This window comes from Panulirus ornatus, chromosome 15 (genome assembly GCF_036320965.1).
Source record: "Panulirus ornatus isolate Po-2019 chromosome 15, ASM3632096v1, whole genome shotgun sequence".
NCBI lineage: Eukaryota > Metazoa > Arthropoda > Malacostraca > Decapoda > Palinuridae > Panulirus > Panulirus ornatus.
This window is the reverse complement of record NC_092238.1, coordinates 26850504-26867885: the sequence shown is the minus strand read 5'-3', so window position 1 is coordinate 26867885 and position 17382 is coordinate 26850504. Positions and strand designations below refer to the sequence as shown.

Here is a 17382-nt window from a genome sequence, read left to right as displayed (position 1 = left end):
CATCTGGCATAACCAACGTCGTTTACTTGTTACATGAAACTATAACATCCCGTCTACTCACATCACAAGTAGATATGATGTATAACCTCCGGCAGCTACAAAGATGTATATACATACCGATATGTATATATATACATGTTTGGAGCAAATCGTCCACCCGTGAGGACCCCCTCCACTACCGCTGCGACAGTAGCACGGCTTTCGACGATCTGTCAGAGTCCCCCCATGTGGCTGTCCCACAGTCAGTGGGTCGGTCTGTCAGAGTCCTCCCTGTGGCTGTCTCACATTCAGTGGGTCGGTTACACACGTCTGTATAAACGAAGAACTTGTGGTACTTCAGTTTCTGGGAAGATTTCGAAGTGAATTTGTGGGACACTATTGAGAGCGTTTCCTCATTCCTGTCAGGCTGTGGGTATTCGCGTTTCTGTGACTGTTGCTAATGAGTTCCAGTCAGAGGGAATCTATGCCTCCGTCAGAACAGAACGTTCAGACAAACTTTCATTGTGACATATTAACGAAATGGGTATGACGATGTGTATCATTCGTTCTCATAATGATCTAAGAGTATAAGGAAATGATACGAGAGAGAGAGAGAGAGAGAGAGAGAGAGAGAGAGAGAGAGAGAGAGAGAGAGAGAGAGAGAGAGAGAGAGAGAGAGAGAGAGTGAGTAAATCAGCTGTTCCAAGGTGAGGGAATAACTGTCACTCATTTCGGTCATCACTCACATCCGGGAAACAATGTAATATTCTGAGCGAGACACAGAATATGATACCGATATCATGATGGGCTTCGAGCCAGCTTCCGTAACTAATGATAACTCACGATCGACTTCCTCTGATCCGCTCATTCACTCTCCACGGTCCACTTAAATATTTGTACCTTCATTATTTTCAGTTCGAATCTCACTTTGATGCAAAGCTGATCCCGGACTTGTGTTGGAAAAATGCTGCGTTTGTTCTGTTACAAATATAGAAGCGAGAAATGAATCCAAAGCTTTGATGATAAATATGAATTGTTTGTTATTAGCATCAGGTGTGGTTCAGTGTTCAATGGGCTAGTGTCCTGCTGGTGTCGTAAATGCTTTCACGGGTCAAGACTTACGTCTGCCAGGTAGTACATCGTCCAACTGTATCACCCAGCTTCCTCATCCACTTACAATACCAGCTACGCTTACTAGTTACATCTACTTGCTAAACATACCATCTACATCTACCAGCATTATCTTTAAACTGCATCTACCAACTGTATCTATTAATTACATCTACAATCTGCATCTACAAACTATATATATATATATATATATATATATATATATATATATATATATATATATATATATATATATATATATATATATATATATATATGTCACACATGTATCCATTCTTTTAAAAACGAAGATTCTTGGGAATCGAACAATAATTCTGTTCAAGTAACGAAGGTGGCAGACAGAACATGTAATGTCCCCTTCATCTGTCCACCTGTCCCTTCCTCTGTCAGCCACCTGTCCACCAATCACCACCGACACAATGACTCAAAAACACCCCTAGTGGATATGACCGTCATCTATACGCAAGATTCCTATGTCCAGCCTTCCCCAGGGAGATCAGCTGTTGCCTCATATGTTTACCACAATCAGCTGATCGTCCATGTCATTGTGACATATTTACCTACATTATTCTTCGACTTTAAATTAACTTTCTTAACGCCTCCAGAAAGTAAAGGATCAAGTATAGAGGTGAAATATGATTGGTACACATACTCGCCAAAACACATCAGTGTTTATACTGAAACGAGCTAGAGGAATCGCAATATGAAGCTGTGAGGGGCAAAGGAGTTCACACAGTTTAGTGGTATTTCGAAATAACTCCCTTCCACTCCTCACCACACCATCTTCCCATGCCTCCCCCAATGCCACCACTTCCCTCCCCATCCCCCACTACCTCCCACGCAGTTAGCCTTCACCTGAGCTCATTACCTGATCAAGAACGACCAATAACAGAGCTGCATCGTGCGTGCATTTTCACCCTCTGGCGCTGATCTTCCCGCACGACATAAACCAAATAGTTGCCACATTGTGTACATCACGAATATTTATTCCTACCGTACGATACGAAAAACGAAGATAATTACATTACAATAATTCAGAGGGATTAAGGAGAGGAAGAGAATAAAAATGGACTTATCAATCAGAAAATAAATAGATATTTATTGGATGAAAAACTGTGAGTGTGTAGATGATATGGCAACAGTGTCATTCATTCATTCTCTGCTAGTGGCCACACCGGTTGGTGACGTCACGTCCCAGCTGACTGCCCACCAGCTGTTGTCTGCTTTCTTGACTTGTTTCTCTGTGAGGAATCCTGAGTGGCGGGATATTTTCCTTATATCCCAATCGCAACTCTCTCTCTCTCTCTCTCTCTCTCTCTCTCTCTCTCTCTCTCTCTCTCTCTCTCTCTCTCTCTCTCTCTCTCTCTCTCTCTCTCTCTCTCTCTCTCTCTCTCTCTCTCATCGTTTGCGTGTGTCTTTCAGGCGGCTTCAACTACGTGGAAGGTGACGACGTACGTTTCGCTCTTCCGTCGAGAGAGAGAGAGAGAGAGAGAGAGAGAGAGAGAGAGAGAGAGAGAGAGAGAGAGAGAGAGAGAGAGAGAGAGAGTCAAAATGGATGACGTCAGGGACCTTGCATCCTCCACATCACGCCTGCCTTTGCTCAGGGTCCCTCCCTGGGCCTAACCGTCCATCTAGGGCATCTACGGAGGAGGTGATGGCGTCTATATGACGTCCACCATCGATGCTACAGTCTCGCTCTACGTGTTAAAGACACCACAGGAGTTGCTCCACTTTTATCATCGAGTTATGACCTCAGCAGCAACAGCATCCGGCCATTCTTGAATGATGTTGTGGACACAAACGCTTCAGATACTCTACCTCAATCTACAAAATAATCTACGAAGCAAAACGTCACCATGATTCTACCAGCGAGTGTTCTTAGAAACACAAGACTTGTGTTATAAAGTCCTCTCCCCAGTGAGGCTATGAGCCATCCTCCACCTGGGTCAACAATAGACCCTCATCAATACAATGGCTGCATCAATACAGAAATGGAAACGCAGGGATGTCCTCTTTTCTCCACAACGTCAATGCAACCCGTGTTGCTACAGTCAGCCCTGCAGACACAGCACAAAAGATTTTTCCCATTGTAACTATTACGTTCTTATCTCACATGACGGACGAAGGGAGGACTCTGTCTCATAATCTCCAGCTGAACACAGCCCAAAAATTCGTGACGACCAATAATCCCAACCGTAGCCAGAATCCACTTCAGGGTTCTCAAGTACTTCATAAAACCTTCCCGTGTAAGATCCGTCACAACATTAAGTATGTAAGATCCGCCACCACTAATTTCAACACCGCCACCACCATCCTCTCACGCCGTAATCACCTGCATCTCCAACAAGGCATCTGTTAGACGCACTCGAAAAGAACAACACCTAACACGACAGCAGTTGGTAACTTCAGCAAAGAACACTTCAGAATACGCGAGGGACACCAAACATCTTCACATGACAGAATCTTCTTTTTCTTTTTATTCTTTTCTCTTAATTCGTGACATACGATTAGCAGGGAATGCACAAATCGCCGACGACATGGTATACACCATCTCCTCAACAACCAGTCAGGGATGAACACCACAACGGGTTAATCCTTTCTCATGGCACTAGCTCATGGAACCCACTTTGTTCCTCTGTCCATTACCAACTAGACGCCTTCCCAAGGCTGCTCATCTCAGCTCCACTTCCCACACTAACGATTTGATCAGTTTTCAACCCGATTTTATCTTTATTTTTTCCGAAAATTACCTCACGATCGAGAACTGAAACGTTGATATCAACGAAAACGTAATTACAGGTTTAATGTAAAGATCTGTCAGAAAATAAGGGGTTTCAGGAAAGGACACACACACACAAGTATATAGGTCTGATTCGAGACAGCTTAGTTCTTCGTGCTTGTTAATACTCTGCAATGAAGGCGCAAATGATATCAGTCGTGGCTTTGATACGAAGCATTTGTCAAGTCGGTTCTTAAACATGTCTAAGGTCCTGACTTTCAAGATACTCTTCCCATACGTTAAAAGTCATGGTGGAGAAAAACTACTTTACCTCCTTCGGAGTGACACGTTTGCCTACGAAATAGAATCAGATAAATCTAACCTTAAATAGTTGCTTGGACTGAATGTGTCAAAGGCTACTTTGTAGTTACTTCGATTACGTGCATCAAATTACCTCTTGTCCCTTTTGTTTCCCAAGCGGAATGAGTCCAGGTCGTCTGGTCGGATCTTATGGCATTTCTCAGTTCGAGAATCATCATGTTAGTTCGACGCTGTTCTCTTTCGTGTTCTGCCAACGTGTTTTTGTCAAGTAGGATGACCGACACCGCGCTCAATACTCTAGGTGGAGACGCACTGGTGAATTGTGAGGAGTGAGGATTGTGAGGGGTTAGGATTGTGAGGGGTGAGGATTGTGAGGAGTGAGGACTGTGAGGGGTGAGGATTAATTTCTGAGATTTGAATTTGAATGATTTACTTCAGAAGACTTTTATCACCACTTTTGCATTTCTGTGTGGCTGAAGGTCAACCGAGATCATTACACATTTTTTTCCCTTGTCTACTTTTTGTTGCTCAACGGAATTCACACTGCAGTTTGACTTCTCGTTTTTACTTCCGGTGTATAAAACTTTGCACTTACCGATATTAAGATAAATTTTTCCTTATGAATACAGTCTATCAATTTTTCTGGCTCAGTCTTCAGCACAAAAAGTCCACCCATTTCTCCTCAAGCCCTCTTTACCAGCTTCGTATCGTCTACGAATTTCGAGGTCCTATAACGCAGCTCATTATCACTGTTATTAGTATATATAACAAAGAGAACTGGTCCCAAGACTTCCCTTTGGACCCCCTGCGGCACACCACTTGTCACGTCTAATCATTCTGAGGCTTGACGGCTAATTACAGTTTATTGTTTACAACCAGTCGACCAATTTGCTAACCACTGAAGTACAGACCCAACTATACCATTAAAATAATTTTGTTACTAATCTTTGAGGCGGGATTTATCGAACGCTTTTTGAAAACCTAAATGCATGACACCAATTGGTTTGATATATATATATATATATATATATATATATATATATATATATATATATATATATATATATATATATATATATATATATATATATATATATACATATATATTGATCCAGAAACAGATCTCTATAGGGTTCTGCTTGTAATTACAAATGTCGTTCGAGGTGTAGTCATCGCAGCAGGTCCAGGGAGCCAGCCTGGATGTAGGCATGGGAAACGGGAACAAGTTGGTGAGAACAGGTTGTGCGGTCGGGAGGAGGAGGAGGAGGAGGAGGAGGAAGAGGTAGCAGCGGCGTCTGAAAGGGCGTGAGGAGCCAGGTACGAGTGAGAGGTAAGGAAAGGTGACGAGAGGAGTGCTGGGAATGCGTAATGGAAGCACTTGATTGGTGGTACTGAGTGAGATTGGAGAGGCCCGATGAGGTATATGTAGACTTTGAGAGAGCGGAACAAAATGAAGAAGGAGGAAGACAGACGAAAGAGAAACAAAATAGTATCAGAGAGAGGGAAACAGTCATATAGAGAGGGAAACAGTCATATAGATATACAAGCAGACACCGAGAGACAGTGAGGCAGAGAGACACAGAGAAACAGAAAGAGAAAGAGAGATGAATGTAGGGGGTGAGAGATCCCTCTACAAGGTCTTTATAACACAGAGACACTACTGATCGCTACTGATCATATAACAAGTATCTGTACTTAGTTCTTGTGTCAACCAACCCGCTTACTAGAACAATAGACCTGCCATCGCCTCAGTGGCGCTGGAGGTAACATAGCCTGTGGTTCTCAGATAAAACCTCAGATGAGGTATATGTAGACTTTGAGAGAGCGGAACAAAATGAAGAAGGAGGAAGACAGACGAAAGAGAAACAAAATAGTATCAGAGAGAGGGAAACAGTCATATAGAGAGGGAAACAGTCATATAGATATACAAGCAGACACCGAGAGACAGTGAGGCAGAGAGACACAGAGAAACAGAATGAGAAAGAGAGATGAATGTAGGGGGTGAGAGATCCCTCTACAAGGTCTTTACGACACAGAGACACTGCTGATCGCTGCTGATCATATAACAAGTATCTATACTTAGTTCTTGTGTCAGCCAACCCGCTTACTAAAACAATAGACCTGCCATCGCCTCAGTGGCGCTGGAGGTAACATAGCCAGTGGTTCTCAGATAAAACAGTTCACATCTGAAAAAAAATAGAGAAATCGTCGAACCTAAAATAGTGTGAAATACTGAATGCGTCTCACGAGAAACTTCGAATCATCAATGTGAAACTCTGCGATCGTCTGCAGATGAGGTGTATCGTACTAATTGTGTGATCAAATTCCTCTCCTTGCAGGATCTCGGGGTAAGTCGTCTTTTCCCTGAGACCAATAGGCGCCAGGAACCCCTTTCCTACCTCACAACTCCACACTAGGAGCTGATAGCCTTTCGTTAATCGTGCTAGCCTCTTATTCCTATTGAGCGTTGGGCTCGGAGATCCTTTCAGCAGTCAGGAAACACTCCTTATTCGATCCTTCTTGAAATAGGAACCGCTTCCTTCTCGAATTTTTTGGGTACAATTCCTACAAGCAGTAGGGCCAGGGGAACGGGGTGTGTGTGTGTGTGTGTGTGTGTGTGTGTGTGTGTGAGACAGTGTACATAGTGGCATTACTGACAGTGTGTGGGAGATACAGACGATGGATGCTGTGGTAGTGTCCAGCTATTTATGGCTGTGGTCAGTGGGTCAGTTATATAGCCACCATGACTGTCTATTTGTCTATCTGTCTGTCTGTCCTTCTGTCTTCATGTTTCTAGACTTTTGTCTGTGTGTACGTATGTTGGTAGACTCTACTGTTGGTTCCTCGGGTTAATTTCCTCAACTGACTGTGTGTATGTGTGTGTGTGCGTGTGTATGTGTGTGTGTGTGTGTGTGTGTGTGTGTGTGTGTCTGTGTCTGTGTGTGTGTGTGTGTGTGTGTGTGTGTGTTTACCCCCTCTGCTGCCGTTAATGGACTCATCCATCAGGAATGGTCAGTCTGGGGAACAATGATAGAAGGTGACCTCATCCTCACTCCCTTTGCTCATCCTGTCCTACCATCCTCCCTCCCTCCTTCCCTCCCTCCCTCCCTCCCTGCCTCTCTCTCTTCCTCCCTCCCTCCCTCCCTCCCTCCCTGCCTCTCTCCCTCCCTCCCTCCCTCTCTCTCCCCCCACACCCCCACCCCGACCCCGACCCCCCTACCCCATCCCCTCCCTCATGGCTACCAGTGCGTGGAACCGCAAAGGTTTGACCGCCTTTCTTAGTGATGTGTATATTCCCAGTTTCGTTTATTGAGTCGATGGTTATTCCCGAACCTTCCGCTCGCTTTAAGTATATTCTTGAATCTTCTTATTATTCAATAAATATTCCCAGATGATCTACTCGCTTTTATGAATATCCACGAACCATTTGTATCTTGATTGATATTTGCAAAATCTTTATTTTTTTTTTACTCGAATGATGAGAATATTTTTAAATGTATTTCTCCTCCATTGATTTTTCCTTTAGGGGATCTGGGTTCATTGTAATCCAATGAACGAACGTGTTTCATTTCGTTAAACAGGCAGCTCACATTAAGGTCGAGAGAACGGGAGTATATGTTAAGAATATGTTCAGAGTGGAAAGCCATGATGCTGGGAACGTCATATGATGTACCAAGAGAGGAAACTGAAGCAAAGTACAGAAGGTCTTTTTATAACATTGGTGGAGGCATTACAGTTGAAGGATATCGTCATAAGATATCATGTGGAGATATTAATCAGTAGAATTCTGGGTTATTAATCAACACGATACTATGTGAAGGCATTTAATGATAATATATTGTGTGGGAGGAACCTATCATTAAGTTTGCTATGCGAGGGTATCAGCCAATAAGATAGCGTGTGAAACCAGTTAATTCGGTGGCTGTTTAGCTCCCTCAGGCTGCCACCTAAACTCTCTCATCAGTGAGGACTTATACCGACCCCCTTTCGTAGAAAAGACGAGTCATCCTGAACAATAAGAAAAAGAAAGAATTGTCTTATGTATATAGATCAAAAGTCTGATTAAATCGTGCCAAATAATGACACTTTACTGTGACACTTTAGTGAGCCTTATAATTCACTGCTGTCTGTCAGGGTCTCATGTTAACAAGTACACTGGATGGGACTGCTGCTTGCTTGGCCTGGTTGGTGCAAGCGTCATACATTGGCTTCCAAATGAGGTGTTCCTTTGATGAAGCCGACGCCAAGGTCATGGGACGATGCGTTTCTTTGCTTCGTCTTCGTAACTGTTAAGGGCGGAGAGAAAACCTGCCTTACAGCGGAAGATGATTCATTCTAAAAGCAAAAGAAAATAGTTTTGTGTCTCATAAGCCACAAGCAGATCTTAACTCAACTTTCCCAGTCAGGAATTCTCTAAGCGACGCTCTGGGATGCCTCGATGTACACACCTCTCTTTCCTGAAGCCCGAGGGAGCCTCCTCTTTCAGGGTTCCTCCGTCCGTATCACATAGCGTCTGTACGCAGGTAAGGCAAGAAAGATCTCCCAGAAGAGAACGAGGACCTTGATATCCTCGACCAAAAGCTGACGTAAATTTCAGGACGTTTCAGTCTTCCGGTGACACACGGAGTTTGGAACACGAACCAAATTCTTCCCATCTTTTTCTTTTCTTTTGTCTCGTCTCTCCTGATGAGCCAATTTGGCCCGAAATACGTACAGCATCTCTGATAGGAGTGCTATTTTCACAGGGACTCGTTGCACTGTAGTGCCCGAGTCGTTTATATAGTTGATGATATCACTGAGGTAACCCAGCCATGGAAGGTGAACATGGTCACACTGATGGCATGTAGACCCATCGCTGTGTCTCTCTTGTATTAACGAATCCACCTCATCCTGCATTTGCAGAACGCGCTGAAACCCCCGCCCTACGTGACAGCCGTCCTGCCTCCCAGGAGAATAGATGATGATACTTAGAAGTCATCACACACACACACACACACACACACACACACACACACACACCTGACGGAGTAGTCACCTACCCGCTCAGTGTGTCAGTCGTGATCAAGTTTAACAAAAAAAAAAGATTTTAAATCGCAATGAATAAACTTGAGAGCGACAAACAAGCAGTTGCAACCCAGTAATATCACTGGTCAATTACCCTAATGAATCTTAGGGAAGGTTATCAATACCCGAAGCTGACATATCCACCATAATGTCATTAATTTCGTAGCTCAATTAATAGTCCAAGTTCCTCTCTATCATCCGGAGACAATACGTGCTTGGAAATCTATTGCCACATATGACTGTGTCTCTATATTTTGAAACATTAATGATCTCAAGACAGATAGAAATCACTTTACACATCATGAGATGCCAGGCTTATCAAACCACAAGCTACGAGGCAATGCCACATTTCGTAAACCATGGAGTAAAAGGCGACTTTCAAGAATTCAAAAATGAAATTTGCTTTTTTCCTTTTTTTGCCTCGCACAGAAAACGGCAATGAGAGGGAACCAGAAATAGAATAAGTGTCCAGTATATAGACCGTCTGTTGAGAAACAAGTGCGTTTCAGAAGACGCTTTCTCTAAATCCGATTTACTGATGTAGACTACACCGTATTTTGAGCCGTGAACTCATGAAAGACTGGTAGTTATACACGATATTCGCTAAATGAATTTGGAGTGTGTTGGAATCATACGGAAGTTAAGTGGATACAAATAACTCTTTCAAGTGTACTTTATAGTTCTAACTTCTATTTCCAGTCTTACATAAATCTTTCTGACTGATTTTGATTTAAGGAGATCATACAGTTAGTGAATAGACATATTAGGGTTCCTGTTAGAGCGAATCAAATAATTACATTAAGAAAGGAATGTGTTTGAATAAGTATATAAGTATATTTTCACGTAAAAGAGATGCATATGTGCGTTAGGACCTTTCTATACGCCATATTTCTAGACCAGTGAAGACGAGTCCTGATGGTGACTGATGGTAATAGATATACAAAATAATTTATGACCAATATAAATGTATATTAAAACATATAGGTATATACATCTTTAACACTAAGCTAGGAACCAGGTAACACTTTGTGTGTGATAATGTGTTGCTGAAATATGCTTTCCTGAGCAATTTTGAATGAGAGGTTTGGTAATTTGTTTAAGACTAGTTGAGCTGATTGATATGCTACTGTACGAGTTGCTGATTATTTTAATCGCTGGCTTAGTGATGTCTGAGAAAAGTCATAATCTACTCACCTACTTTTATGGCATTGTATTTGATGACTCTGACCTTGTCAATAGCCATCATGATAAATTCACAAAATACATTTTATATATATATATATATATATATATATATATATATATATATATATATATATATATATATATATATATATATATATATATCCCTGGCAATTTCGAAACGAAGCTAGTTTTCAAGAAGAGAACAAACATTTCAATAATACTACTGCTACTGTACTACTTCTACTACTACTACTACTACTAATAATAATAATAATAATAATAATAGTAATAAAAATGACAATGATAATAATGATAATGATAATGATAATAATGATAACGATAAAAACATTTCATAAGTACTGAATGTAGGTTAACAGATGCTGGAGGTCAATATGAATAATACAAAAATGGGACCAGCGGTTTTTCTTCGAACTCATTCAATCCAACTCGGAGATTGTAATGCCCGATTCCATTATAACATGTCCAATTAACATCCAACAGAGAGGAAGTATACTGCGTCTGCTGCAGGGGAGGTGGGGGACCACCTTACCTCACAACCGACTTCTTTGAACAAGACGTAACTCGAACCCAGCCACAGGAAGCTCAGTGTGGTTCAAAACTAATTTATTTCCGAACACGAAGTGGTCCATCTTTTACGTGATGCAGCCTCTGTCTTTTGAGATACCCAAGACGCGCTGGTAGAGCATACCTGGCTATGTAGCACCCGTCCATGTGTGTGTGTGTGTGTGTGTGTGTGTGTGTCTGTATTATTATGTGGTAGGGCAGAGAACACGGCTCAGAGGTCACCATTAAATCACAATTAACGACTCGTTTGGAACACGTCTCACACGCTCATAGAAATTTCTTTCGGTTCACGTGTTGTCATGCCTACAATCGTGTCCTTAACACCATAAATATAACTGTTGTTATCAGTAGGTTGCAGAATCATTGTTATCACTGTAATCATCAGTTGTTGCAGATATTTTTAGTAACTTGTTATTACTGTTTCATCTGATCATCTCTTCCTTTTCTCTATTATCTTTAATACTTCAACCTTTACCGATTCAAACTCACTTGAACAGGATGTCATTGTAAAGGCTGTCGAGTTCCTCTCCTTGGCCCTGACTCCTATTTAATACATAACACTAAACAACGTATAATTCCTACAACTCTTTGTTCTTAACTACCCATTACTGTGGCCTTGCCTAATGCCATACCTCTGGTCACAGGAAAAGAAACTTCAAAAGTTCTGATGTAACTTCTAATCACAGATTGTCAATTAACATCTACTTTAAATGTACCAAAATATCAGATGAGCATTTTAATCTTAATCTCCATCAATAAGATGATCAAATCTCGAAAGTCATGATCGCTAAATAAGTCCACAGTCAATTTACCCAACTGTAATGAGCAGAGCAATCTAAACTTCTTATTTGACAGTGGGGCCTCATTTTTCTTTTTCTGTATCTATAATTACTTAGACTATCATACTAGATAGATTGCATTTTCATAAAGCCCTTCAACCCTCTCGTGTCAATCTGGAACGTAACATCTACCGTAAAATAAGGTACACCCATGGTTGAAGGCGTCTCAATATAATTCTAAAGTATAACCTCGTCAGATAGAAAACGACGGTTGGGGAGGATTTCAACTTACCTTCAGGTTGTAATCCTCGGTCGAATTGCTGTGGTAGATTTTTGCTGCTTTTTAATGTAATATTATTAGTACAGCACCAGTGTTCTCTCGCTAATTGTACATTCCACCACCACTCACTAAGGCGGCGCCACACTCAGCACGGAGCTCAGGGCAACTAAACGGAGTGGAGACTTTCCAACTGAGTTTTATAAGCTCGCTTGCCATTCGACGAGTTACCATGTGGTCATATATCTTTTCCTTTACTCCTATAAACCGACTGGAATGCAAATGACCCCTGTTTACATCGATTCAGTAGATGTTAATCAGGTACGATTTATTCATATCATCGTTTTCATCAGAAGAAATAGATGTAAAGGACTCATGAGTGTCTTAAGTGATCGAAAATTTCCACCGGAAATACAGTAGTGGTGGCTACACTTGGCATCCGAACCCAAAAAGGGGAGTTAGCACTTTCTTCTGCTTAGCCCATATTGCCATAAGTTCTTCCTGTGTTAACCACTCTCGTCGCACACACAAAAAATGATGTCACGCCAGGATGGGTATTGTACGAGGGTCCTAAAGGTAACCGAAAGCAATTTTATATGATTAGAAAGCAGAGGTGTGGTGGGTAAGGAGGACAGTAGGAGAATAAACAGGAAATTCAAATTGGTCATCAGACCTATCCAGCCCCGCGCCCACCTCCGACTGTGTAATGAACGGGAGAGGGGTGGTAAATGGATGCTTATTAGATTTTATGTTTAAAGACAAAGACTGTCTCTCACTCTCCCTTAAATGGTTCTCAGGAACATTTTTATGTGTGTGTTAGTTATGAGAGAGAGAGAGAGAGAGAGAGAGAGAGAGAGAGAGAGAGTGTTGGGTGAATTCTTGATGTGAAAGACAAGTAGCTAAAGTGTTTCTCTGGGTATGAAAATCAAACATGATTATCCTGTATTGGGTTCAGAAAGCGCTGTCTTCACTCACCACTGTAAGAGATTGCTATGTACCTCCAGCGAAGGTATAAGCCCCCTGTACTTTTCCTAAAAGATATATGGGAATTAAATCCTATTTCTCAGATGCTGTGCGCGATACATCGCTTCTGAGGGAGTCGTTCGTTCTCATAGTTTGGCGAAAATTGACATCCATCACTGTGATAAAGTGACGGATGGATGAGAGATAATGATGACTCACATCGATGAGATATTGGTGCTTGGTGAGGTGGTACAGGCCCTCCCTGACAGCAGTATTGGAATGATGGCACTCAGGCCAGGGATGGTGGCATATCCCTGGTGGCACTCAGGCCAGGGACGGTGGCACTCAGGTCAGGATATACCTATAAACCCCTAAGGATGCTGGCACATGTGACCAGGGTGGTGATGCACGGGTCAGGGAGGGTAACACAGAGACCTGGACATGTCACCAGTGGCTCCATATTGGTGGCACCGATCCCCCCAAAAACGAAGCACAACGCTACGTTATCAGCACTGCTGCTGCCTCTACATTTCATCTTAGTCCTGTACCATGTCACTCTCTCTCATCCCAACGAATGTGTCTCATCCCATTACGTCTCTGTGTCCCATTTGTTCCATTTGTTCCACGGATGAGTTGAGATAACTTTCTGCTTTTTTCTGTTGCTCTTGTTGTTCCTCTACGTCGCTGCTAATTAGCGACCGACGTAATTACGCACATATGCCACAGTTGACATTAGAAACGTTGCCATTTCCCGGCCTGGTTGTCATTCGAGAGTTCCCTCGGTAAACGCTCCGCCTGACGCTTACCCCGTGATTATATAGAGACACTCATGAGTTCCGCTCAGTGTCAGTGTCATGAAAAGGATCGCTACATCTGGAAATGACTTCAGTGTTATTTGCAAGTAGCTGGAGGGAGCGGCCACTTCAGGCTTAGCCCGGGGGAATGTTTGTGGTCTAGAACTGCTGCAGGATTTGCATAGTTCTTTTCTTCAGTACTGTGTTATGCAGCGGGCGCCCAGAGTGTGTACTAGATGGTCTTGTCATACTAGAAATCTCCCAAACATAAAGAGGTCTGCGCTTCACTAGCATTGTGGTTGTGAAATACATATATATACATGAGTTCTCAAGTCATGTAGCCATGTGATACTGCAGGGACACACACACACACACACACACACACACACACACACACACACACACACACACACACACGTCTCAGCATCCAGTTCCTTTGTCATCTACCATGGCTGGTGTCAGCCCCATCCCTCCCCCCCCCTTCCATCCCGCCGATGCAATTTGTTTCTTCGTTTTTCTCTCGTTCCAACCGTGACACACACCCCTCTCCCTCCTCCTCCCTCACCCCATCCGTGCCTGTCATCCACACACTTTTTTTTTGTTTCTTCTTTTAAACTTCCTTCATCCAACACATCCTCCTTCCTGTGCCTTGTTCTCTCAGCTTAAGCTTTCTTGCAGATGGTTCCTCGTGCGTACGCTGCGTAGTTCCTGTCTCTTCATGCCCCTCTAATGACTACAGCCTTGCGTATATAGAAAGCACCTCTCAAACTGCGTCTCAATTATGCTGATCTACGTCATCTTATATGGAACCATAACAACGTAATATATATTTCTTTCTTTCTTTTATACTATTCGCCATTTCCCGCATTAGCGAGGTAGCGTTGAGAACAGAGGACTGGGCCCTTGAGGGAATATCCTCACCTGGCCCCCTTCTCTGTTCCCTCTTTTGGAAAATTAAAAAAAAAAGTGAGAGGGGAGGATTTCCAGCCCCCCGCTCCCTCCCCTTTTAGTCGCCTTCTACGACACGCAGGGAATACGTGGGAAGTATTCTTTCTCCCCTATCCCCAGGGATATATATATATATATATATATATATATATATATATATATATATATATATATATATATATATATATATATATATATATATATATATATATATATATTCCATATAGATAATAGCACTCGTGACAAATCTTTTCCGTTTATGTCATGAATTAAACACTTGCCACCAGTTTTAGCTGTCGTGTTGGCAGCTGAGCAGGAGCGACGAATCGCGTCGTGTCGTCGTACAGTAAGGCGTGTCATCACCTGTGCTACACGACAAATCAGGTGTCGTACCGAAAGGAAAATGTTCTGCTACGCTACGACCGTAGGGAGGGCAACGAGTAGCGTTGCCATAATCCACTTCTCTTGCATTACCTTGGGCATCGTTCGGGAGGTGTATCCGGATCAGTAGCGCTCACACCACGCCTCTTTCTTTAAACATATCCACAACGTAACTGATGAACTAGAGAGACTACGAATGTATAGCCTTATTTGAGCCTACTACGGCCCTGCGAACAGTTGTGTTTTCATTGTAGATCCAGATTGAGAAAGGACGAGATGAAACAGAAATCCGAACACCCTCGATGCTCTGACCATGACGTCATGGGTAGGGGGAGAGGGAGGGAGGGAGGAGGAGGAGGAGGAGGAGGAGAAGGGCTTTCACTGGTGGCTGTGTGTGTGTCTGTCCTCCGTGGCTAAGTGGCGCTTCCTCAACTTTCTCTCCCGCATTCCTTCTCGATACGCTCCACGCCCTCCGCCACACATGCCTCACGCCCTCTCTCTCTCTCTCTCTCTCTCTCTCTCTCTCTCTCTCTCTCTCTCTCTCCTCTCTCTCTCACTCACACACACACACACACACACACACGCACACAAGCATACGACACCTCACACTCCTTCACAAACGATACATTTTAGCTATTGAGTTAGAGAACACTGAAAAAAATGACCACCAGAAGTTACGAAGGGGAGGTCCGTCAGTGCCCTGACATCGTAGCTTAAAAGATACTATAATGATACGTGTTATCACTAAACAAGAATGATAAATGATAATCATTCTAAGATTCGAGCCACCTCCACATAGAATCCGTCTGCCTCTATGAGATCAGATTTTTTTTTCCATTCACACTTTCCTAAAGAATTTTCGTGTCAGTCTACCTCCGGTAATATTCCCTGGTGCTCCATTGCTATTTTCCTGCCGGCTGACGTGCCTGAGGGAGTTTGTGGTTGGACAGAAGCCTTCTGCTGTACAACCCAGTCTTCATTTATAACGATGAGTAGGGAGGAGCCTTCTGCTTCGCTGTCCTGCATACGTCTATATAGTTTCAGGAATTTAGGACTCTGTCATTGTTCCCCAGTCATAAACCACCAAGTGTACTGTTACCTGTCCTCCCCGGGCGCTCCCATGTACATAGGCCTCGCGGTCCTTCAAACGCACATAGATATATACGTTCATATTCACACATAACTATCTACCATATACATACGCCTTAAACCCCGTCAGACACACATACACTCGAGTGATGGCCACTTATGAACAAATACGTACATCTTAATGTCCAACATACGCACATATCCACGTCATTTTCCCTCACACATATACACATGTACACTCCTCATGCTTCCTGACGCAACATGTTATCCTTCTTGATTACGATTTATCAATCACATATACGCCAACTCCTTACAACACCTTATGTTCCTTCCAACTCAGTTACCCCTCACAGGCGGTCCATACTCGATCATGCCTTAATCTCCCTTGAATATGCCTGACACTCACTCACACATCTCTCTAAACATTGCACAGATGCGTCAGGAAGGGACCTAGATTCATGGGTTGGTCCCCGGTCAAAATGAGAGAATATATGAAGATATTCGTAATGTCGCATTAGCATTCAAGATTTCATTAAAAAGAAAAAAAAATCAAAGATCTAATCCAAACACGTTCAAACATTCTTTACTTCCCGTACAACAGACATGCTTAGCTTGGGGTTATCATCAAGAGAGGATTCAATCGCAATGAAAATTATAGGAACAGCAATATCCACTTCGCTAGATAGTGTTCCAGACACACGGATCTTATATATGATAAACTGGGGTAAAAATACTTCACAGATCGTCTTCTCTGGTTGATTCACAGTATCTCCAAAACCGCACTGTTATTCAGTTATGAAAACAGACAAATTTTTACGAGCAGCGAAGGAAGTTAGAAGATTTAGTGGTCCCACAGGGCAACATTCTTTCTCCCAGGAAAAAAATAGCAACTCACAACGCGATGTTTCTGCAGTTATGCCAAACTTAATGTTTGGTTCGCGACTCTGCCAGTGGTCAGCCACAGTGGTGCCACGGCCGGTGTGTGTGTGTGTGTGTCTTAGTGAACGGTATTGACGACCCTTCGTATGATCACTGACAGAGAAAGTGATCGCTGGGGTTGACTTTGGCTTTCAGAAGGCGCACGTCAACATGCAGCTGTCACGTTCCTCACTGTGAGACACCGAGGTGAAAGCCACTGAATGAAAACATCTGCTATCTATCTATGTA

The 17382-nt window shown here is 42.8% G+C and overlaps 1 protein-coding gene across 1 annotated transcript in view; it reads right to left on the bottom strand.

The window, feature by feature from the left end:
* LOC139753792 (uncharacterized) overlaps nt 1–12214 on the bottom strand; it is a 35530-nt gene extending 23316 nt beyond the window's left edge. Inside the window, exon 1 of the mRNA XM_071670659.1 lies at nt 12056–12214. The gene's annotated coding sequence lies outside the window, so the exon portion shown is untranslated. The remainder of the gene's footprint in view (nt 1–12055) is intronic.
* Between the last annotated feature and the right edge of the window lie 5168 nt (nt 12215–17382).